This window comes from Erpetoichthys calabaricus, chromosome 6, assembly GCF_900747795.2.
Source record: "Erpetoichthys calabaricus chromosome 6, fErpCal1.3, whole genome shotgun sequence".
Taxonomy (NCBI): Eukaryota; Metazoa; Chordata; class Cladistia; order Polypteriformes; family Polypteridae; genus Erpetoichthys; species Erpetoichthys calabaricus.
The window spans coordinates 202,882,661-202,891,074 of NC_041399.2; the positions used below are offsets into that span (position 1 = coordinate 202,882,661).

The 8,414-nt window shown below is 40.8% G+C and overlaps 1 non-coding gene across 1 annotated transcript; it reads right to left on the reverse strand.

The window, feature by feature from the left end:
• Window positions 1-7,702: 7,702 nt before the first annotated feature.
• Window positions 7,703-7,891, reverse strand: LOC114654002 (U2 spliceosomal RNA). The gene has a single exon (XR_003716649.1). It is a non-coding gene; the product is annotated as a U2 spliceosomal RNA (small nuclear RNA).
• Window positions 7,892-8,414: the final 523 nt, after the last annotated feature.

Below are 8,414 nucleotides of genomic sequence, written 5' to 3' on the forward strand. Positions count from 1 at the left end.
CATGTCATGGTATCTTAAAATGGGTCTGTGCTCCACTTGAGAGGTCTTAGAATGCATTTCAAGATTCCTCGAATACATTTTGAGACATCTTTAAAAAGACGTGAAATTTTTTCATGAAATCTCAATAGCATTTTCAAATATCTACAATACAATTTAAAATATCTGAAATATATTTCCAAATATGTCAAAATTGCTGTTGTGGAAGCCAGCCCTGGACACAGGCAGACAGACACCTCCATGTCTAGAAAAGCACCACGTTTATTTACAATACAGTCCACAGCACACGGTGCCCCTGCACCAATCACCCTTTTCCTCTGTTCTTCAAAAGGCCCTTCACCACCTCCACTGCTTTCCACCGAGCTCTGTCCTCTTCCTCCCGAACTGCTGCCCCCGAATGGAGTGAGGTGGCCCCTTTTATAGTGCCCCGGATGTGCTCCAGGTGCCTGATGACCGACTTCTGGCAGCACTCCCCAGTGTGGCGGAAGTGCTCTGGGTATAAACCATACCTGGTTTGTCAGCACTTCCTGGTGTCCCGGAAATGCTGTTCCCCCAGGGATCAAGGACTGGCCGGGTACCCAGGGAAATGAAGCGCCGCTCTCTGGGTTCCACCTTCCTCCAGGCATCCCGGCGGGGCAGGGCTCCTGGCCATCTATTACACTGTCCATTTTCAGATATCTGAAATACATTTCAAGATATTTCAAAATAACTTCCTGCTCATTTTAGGATACCTCAAACACATTTCAAGATATCGTATATGTGGAAGATGAATGTTCTCTTCGTTCCCTTGTACTAATCCATGTCTGAGAAGTTAAGCAGAAGTAAGCTTTATGAAACCATACATTGTGTAAAAGCATGCTTTGATGAGCAAACAGAAAAATATTTGTCCAAGGAACTCAAGGTCTAAGCATTCCACACATGAGTCTGCCTTATCCCGTTTCTTCTATTTACATCTGAACGTCATAACAAAAGGGCCAAGAAGTAACGTCGCATAAGGGGCGTTGAACTTGTGGTGAAGATAGAAGAAGGAACTCTGGGGTCTGAGATAATACTTGGCTCAAGGATTGTGTAAGATAAAAGTGTCGACTGTTGCATTCCATAATGATATTAAATCACGCGTTCTAGGGGTACAAAACTTTGCCCCCACTGAGAGACGGGGTTCAGAAGAGCCCTGACGCTGTCAAGTAATATTGATTGCCTGCTTTCTGAAACTCTGCTCATTGTGACGCTGAAGAATAAAGCTGCTATATAACCACACCTGCTGTCTTGTCTGAGTCTTCGTCCACATATATTAAACAGGAAGTCCCATTGAAACCATAGGCAATTTTACAGGAAGTGATTTTGAGATATGTTGAAATGCTTTTAATATATCTTAAAATACATGCACGGTTATATTAAGATATCTAAAAATTCATTTGTGATATCTGGAAATGCTTACGCAGTTATTTTGAGGTGTCTTGAAAGGTAAAGGAACTTCTTTTAAGATATCTCAAAACAAGTTTCAGAGATCTTAAAAAGTAAATTGCATTTTAAGATATCTGAAAATGTATTTGAGATATCTTGAAATGCATCTGAGATATCTCAAAATGAATTGCGGATATCTTAAAATGTAAAGGAACTTATTTTAAGATATCTCAAAATGCATTTCAGATATCTTAAAAAGTAAAGTACATTTTAAGATCTCTGAAATGCATTTTGTAATATCTCTAAATGTTAATTTGGCTTGCCATAGATATCTAAAATACATTTTTAGATATCTCAAATTCATTTTATGTTGTCTTAAAATGGGTCTTTGCTCCATTTCAGATATCATAGAATGTATTTCAAGATACCTCAAATATCTTTATAGAGTTATTTCAAGGTATCTCAATAGCATTTTCAGATATCTACCTTACGATTTAGATTATCTCAAATACATTTCATGATATCTCAAAATCTGCTGGTTTCAGGTGTAATAAAGGTGCTATATAAGTGCCCGACCCGACACAGATTCACACTGGAGGCACGTATAAAATAGAAAGACTTTTATTTTTCTTCACCTGTGGGGCACGTCTTTCCCGTAATCCCCACAGGCAAGTGTGCAAGCACCACCAAACACAACACACACTTTCTTCTCCTTTCTCTTCCACCACCATTCCTCCAAGCTTTGTCCTCCTCCTCCCAACTCTGGTCAATGAGTGGTGGTTGCTGGCTCCTTTTATTAGGTGCTCCAGGTGTTTGATTGCCAACATCCGGCTGCACCTCTGGGTGTGCCGAAACTAGTGCCCAAAAGGGGCTAGCAGCTCCTGCTGCAGCACCCCCTGGTGGCGCCTGCGGAACACAACAGGGCTGCACCACACTCCAATTCCCATGGAGCCCTGCGTGAGTCTGAGGCACCACTGCAACCCAGGGAGGCTGCCACCTAGCGTCCAGGGGGAGATACTGGGCTTCCCATCCTTGCTTCCCAGGAACATATGCTGCAGGGGCATCCTGGCCACCTGCCACACAGGATATGTCACATAGATTTTAAAATATTGTATAATAAACAAGACATCCCATTGAAAGAATAAGCAGTTTTACAGGAAGTGATTCTGAAATATCTTGAAATGCATGAAAGGTCAATTTAAGATATCTGAAAATTCATTTGAGATATCTTGAAACTGACACGCTGTTATTCTAAAATATCTGAAAATATCTTTGAGATATCTCAAAATATATTATAGGTGTCTTAAAAGGTAAAGGAACCTCTTTTAAGATATCTCAAAGCAAGTTTCAGAGATCTTTAAAAGTAAGTTGCATTTTAAAATATCTGAAATTCATTTTGAGATATCTCTAAATGTTAATTTGCCTTGCCACAAATGTGTCATTTTCCCCCCTCTGATGGAGGTCCATCGAAGTTTCGATCCCAAGTAAAGGAATATTCAGACTTTAAACTTTAAAATTTTTTTTATTTAAATTTTATTAATTTTAATCATTCCATACAAATAGATCAGTTTTGACAAAAAATAGGATTGAAAACAGATCAACCCCCACCCCTTAAGAAAGAGAGCATGGCCAATGGGGTTAACCTTAAGGCTTATAAACATACCTACCGTAGATACTCGCATATTAGTCGATCTCGCAGATAAGTCGAGTGTATTTTTAAGCCGAAAATTACGAAATTTGTTATGACCCGCGTATTAGTCGAGGGTAAAACTTGACAGCTATCAGAGATAGAGGGAGACAATCAGCTGTTAATGGCGACAAAACTCAATGTCACGTCACAGGCATTCCCTCTGTGCTTGGAGAAATGCTAGACTCGTTGACTCTGCAACTAATCCTTGCGCGTGCGTGAGTTGCGAAATGTAGACAAAGGCAAGATGGCATCGACATGTCACAAGGGGGCAAAACGAGTGCAGAAAAGAAAACACTCGGCAGACGATGTTTTACCCATTATCGCTGAGTCGGACACCAGCCGATGCCTCGCCAGCTGATCAGCTGCCAGCTGAACGCATTCGCACAGCCGATGCACCTACGGCAAGGTTCGCATGGGAGGAATACCCAGACATTGATCCGTGGGAGCCGAACTGGCTACCGGACTTCACAAGACAGCATGGCTTACTGTTGGACACGACAGATCACCCGCTGCTGGACTACTTCAGGCTGCTCTCTCCTGATGCTGCTTTTCAGCTACTGTCAGACGAGACAAACAGGTAGGCAGAGAAATTTTTTGAATCGCGGGCTGCGCTTGCATCGCATTGATAGCGTGCGTTGCCTTGGTTCTTTTGATTCCAAATCTGGTTGCACGTGGCAGCTAATGGTATGTTTGTTATCCAAAACCTGCAAAAGCTAGTGCTCAAAATCAAGTATTTCACAGTTTAAAGAATTATTTAATGAAATTAGAAAAAAACTAGCTAATTAGCAATAGTATTGCTGGCTTATAATTATTTCAAAGACCATGGGAAACGGCAGATGACCGGTGACTTAACACCATGAAGCGTTGAGTGTACAATGTCATTACCCAAATTCTATGGACAATTGTGTTTCCCCCTTGGATAAGTCAACCCTGTTTTTTTGAATGAATTTTAAGGCATAAATTGTTCGACTTATACGTGAGTATAAACGGTAAATTGATTAGTTTAATTGGGCAATAGATATGAATGGAGAAGAGAAAAAAAAATGCAGAGAAAATTGCTTCCTCTGTGCTTTAAGAGCTTATTCTAAAATATTATTGATTATATCGTGCCAGGTTTTGAAAAAGTTCTGTACAGATTCTCTAACTGAGAATTTCATTTTTTCCAATTTCAAATGGTATAAAACATTGGTTTCCCACTGACTTAAATGAGGAGAATTAGGATTCTTCCAGTTTAGCAAAATAAGTCTGCATGCCAAAAGTGTAGTGAATGCAATCACAGTTTGTTTGTCCTTCTCCACTTAAAACCTATCTGGAAGATCACCAAACACAGCGGTTAATGGGTTAGGAGGGATTGTGACATCAAGACTGTCTGAGAGGCACTTAAAAATTTTGGTCCAAAATGATGTTAATTTGGTGCAGGCCCAAAACATGTGACCTAGTGAGGCTGGAACTTGATTGCAGCGTTCACAGGTTAACATCTTGCCCTGGAAACATTTTGGACAGTTTTAAGTGAGACAGATGAGCTTGATATATAATTTTGAATTGAATAATTGTATGCTTTGCGCATATGGAGCTCAACTGAATTCTCTGTATTGCTACTTTCCACTCCTTTTCTGATATATTGATTAAGTTCTTTCTCTTTAATTCATGATTCAGGCCTTTAACATTCCAGCTCACAAAGTTAACTGTCCCATCATGGAGACATTGGTTCTGAAATTTTGATGCCATTTTATAGTCTTAACTGGAAGTGAGACAGCTTTAACCTTAATTTCCAATTTCCCCATGAGTTATTACCATGCAGCCTATTGTTACGTTGGTAGTTATAATTATAAGAATTAAAAGTATAGATTAGATATAGCCTATTCTCTTTCTCTCCCCCCTTATCCCCCCGCCCTTAAACTTTTAAATTAAACAACACATTTTAATATTTTAAATTTTTGACTCAACTGTTCTTGTTTATTATGTACTTCTACCTCATGAAGTAAACTATTATATTCCCTAAAAACTCCCCAAATTAGGGCAGCTTATGCTAATTCAGATTTTTTTACTTTTTAAAAGCTTGGTTTGTATATACTTATAGGATTCTAAGTAAAGCGGATGTGTGTTTTTATCTTTTTTGTTTTTTTGGACTACCTAAGAGACACCCACTTAAAGTCAGTTTAGAGCAATAATGTGTTGCCTCAGTGCCGCCCAGACCCCAGTTGCGGAAGCCTAACTAATTTAAAGTAAGTTACGGAGTCATCCCAGCAGGAATTGCACTTTCATGTCAAGGGGGGCATGGCCAGAGTCAGTAGTGCCATGCAATTATCAAGCATGACAGGACACGAGAGGAAACATCTGGTGTGGGGTTACTGCTCGTCTTTGCAGGAGAGGCCTGCCTTTGATCTCCAGCTGGAGTTGTCTGCAGTGCCTGAACGGATCAATTAGTTAGCAGACCTTTCCCACTAATGGTGGCATCAGCTGATCGCCTGGGACTCTTGGCTAAGATATATTTAGAAAGCACCCAGAAACAAAGACTGAGCAACAAGAAATACATTTTCTTTTAGCTCTAAAGTTATATGCAACCAGAAAATTTATAAATGATCATTTTTATTTTGTGCCTTAAGGTACATTTCACAAACAAGTTAGAAAGAAGGCCCACTCTGTTCTGTTAAAGAGTAGCCAACCACTGTTTCCCAAGTTTCACAGCAACTTCCCAAGGCTCAAGAGCATCAGACTTTAAAATTTATTGATCCCCAAAGCTACTATGATAGAAACTGGTTTGTCAGTCCTGGGATCAAATAACAGATGGTTTATCCATCCATCCATCCATTATCCAACACACTATATCCTAACTACAGGGTCACGGGGGTCTGCTGGAGCCAATCCCAGCCAACATAGGGTGCAAGGCAGGAACAAACCCTGGGCAGGATGCCAGACGGATGGTTTATTAAATTATTAAACACACCTCCACGTGTAGCACAAGTCATTTCTCTCCATCATACCTCTCCTCACTATTTCTCTCACCACCGTACTGCCCTCCTCCAGTTGAGCATTGCTCCACATCCTCCCAGCTCCGACTCACCTTTTATTAAGGACCTGGGAGTACTCCTGGTGCCAGTGCTACTGCCCGATGGAAGCACTTCCAGGTCATATGTCCTCACAGGTGGCGCAGTGGTAGTGCTGCTGCTTTGCAGTAAGGAGACTGTGGAAGATTGTGGGTTCGCTTTCTGGTTCCTCCCTGTGTGGATAGCGCTTTGAGCACTGAGAAAAGCGCTATATAAATGTAATGAATTATTATTATTATTATATGCAAGTCCCATTTAACAATTGTTGGACTACATTTCCCACAAAATTGCCTACTGGTTCCATACTGGGGACAGATATCCAGGGCCACTGCCATCAAGTGTCCTTGGGGTGTAACGCATCCCCTGCAGCATGTTTTACAACTGATGGGTTGTCCGTCCATCCCTTTTGGCCATCTATTCCAGGTCTGGCTCCAACCTTTCTCCTGGTTGGGATGCCACTCGAACCCATGTGGCATTTGAACTGCAAACATGCTAATTTGTAGCAGTTATGGTAATCATGTAGAATTATTATTGTTGACTGCTGGGATGAAATATTCTTATCACAGAATTGTAATTGGTGTGTGTGATTATTATAACAGCAGTAATGGCGCACTACACAATAACATGCAGTGAATACACTTGACATGAGCATTCCCAGTTTTCCTCCTCTTTCTTTTTCTGTACGTTTACCATTCGTTTGCTCAGAGGCTGATGCGCTTGCTGCTTCCTGAGCAGCTCTTCTTTTCTCCACCCTAAGTCTTTCACTTTCATTTTTCATTTAAGTCTTCAGTCTTCCTCAAGAATGATTTAAGATATGAAGAGGTAGGGGAAGTGACGGCGAAGGTGGTAGGGAATGAGAACGGCGCTCGCATGCACCGCACGGTTGCCCTGCTGGCTGCTGCCGAGAGTTGATTCTACAATAAAATAAAATAAAAATAAAAAGAGGAATAACCTTGGGGGTCAATCACCACCCCGAAAGCAGACAGTAGACGTCACGTAGTACATGTGTACCAAATTTCAGGTCAATAGTTCAAACGGTTTGCGAGCTACAGGTGATTTAAAATCCTGGACCGACAAACGGACAGCCATGGTGGCGTATCATATAAGAAGATTGACAGTCATTTGTTATCTCTTGCCTTATTTCTTGTATCTGTGTAACAATGTCTTGTGTTTTCTAAATTCGTGGGCCTAGCAAATATTACTCTGGGATAATAAAAGTATGCCTTTCTACCAAAATTGCTTTCAAAAAGTTTTCACGTTTTATTACAATGAAACATTGAAACACAATAGAATAAATCTCCCTTTTCTGACTCTGGTCAACAGTCCACTCCTTATATCATCATGTTATATGAAAAGGGAGGTCGGGCAGATCCAAGTAACTATAAGCCAGTAAGCTCAACATGCATTCCTGGTAATTAAAAATTCGTTGCATTGATATAGCGCTTTTCTCACTACTCAAACCGCTTAGCGGTTGCAGGTTAAGAGCCTAACAGAGCAGAGTTCCTTTTGGTATTTTACGGGATTCGAACTGGCAACCTTCTGATTGCCAGTGCAAATCCCTAGCCTCAGAGCCACCACTCCACCTAACTGCACTACCAGGCCGATGTGTGGAGTGGACGGAGCAAGCCCCTATTCCATTTCCCTGTTCCAAAAATCTATGTAATATATGATCCTCAGATAGGGGACGTATCAGATATAAAACTGATAAGAACAGATACTACACTTGATCTTAGCCAAAAGGCCGAGAAGCGAATTAAAGGAAGGAATTATTAAGGCTAAACTCAAGCAGCACATATGAAGAACAAGACTGTTAGTGAACAATCAACTTGGTTTCACACAGGAGAAAACATTTTTTACTGGCTTACTGTCCGCAAGAAAAATGGCTAACATTGTTTTTCAGAATACAAGCTCAAGGTTGATTCCTATGGAAATCACGTGCTGTACTAAGCTCCAAACAGACCGGCTGTACAAAACCTTGCCTTTTAGTTTTCCCAGAATACACTTCACTTCCGTCCAGTGTGACAAGTCTTTCAGACCTCGGACGTTGCCTAAAATCTGTCAGTTGAAAAGGTGAAAGCATTGACCCATACACAGGACACAACTAAAGAGATGCTTAGTGCTTGGGAAATTGTAGAGAGGGAAGTACGGCATTGATTAAATAAGCTGAAATCTAATAAATTATAAGGACCAGATAACATTTATTCTTATGTGCTTAAGGAGGTTAGTGAGTACAGATATAAACCCTTGATGCACTGCAAAAGTCACTGCGCAAAGGG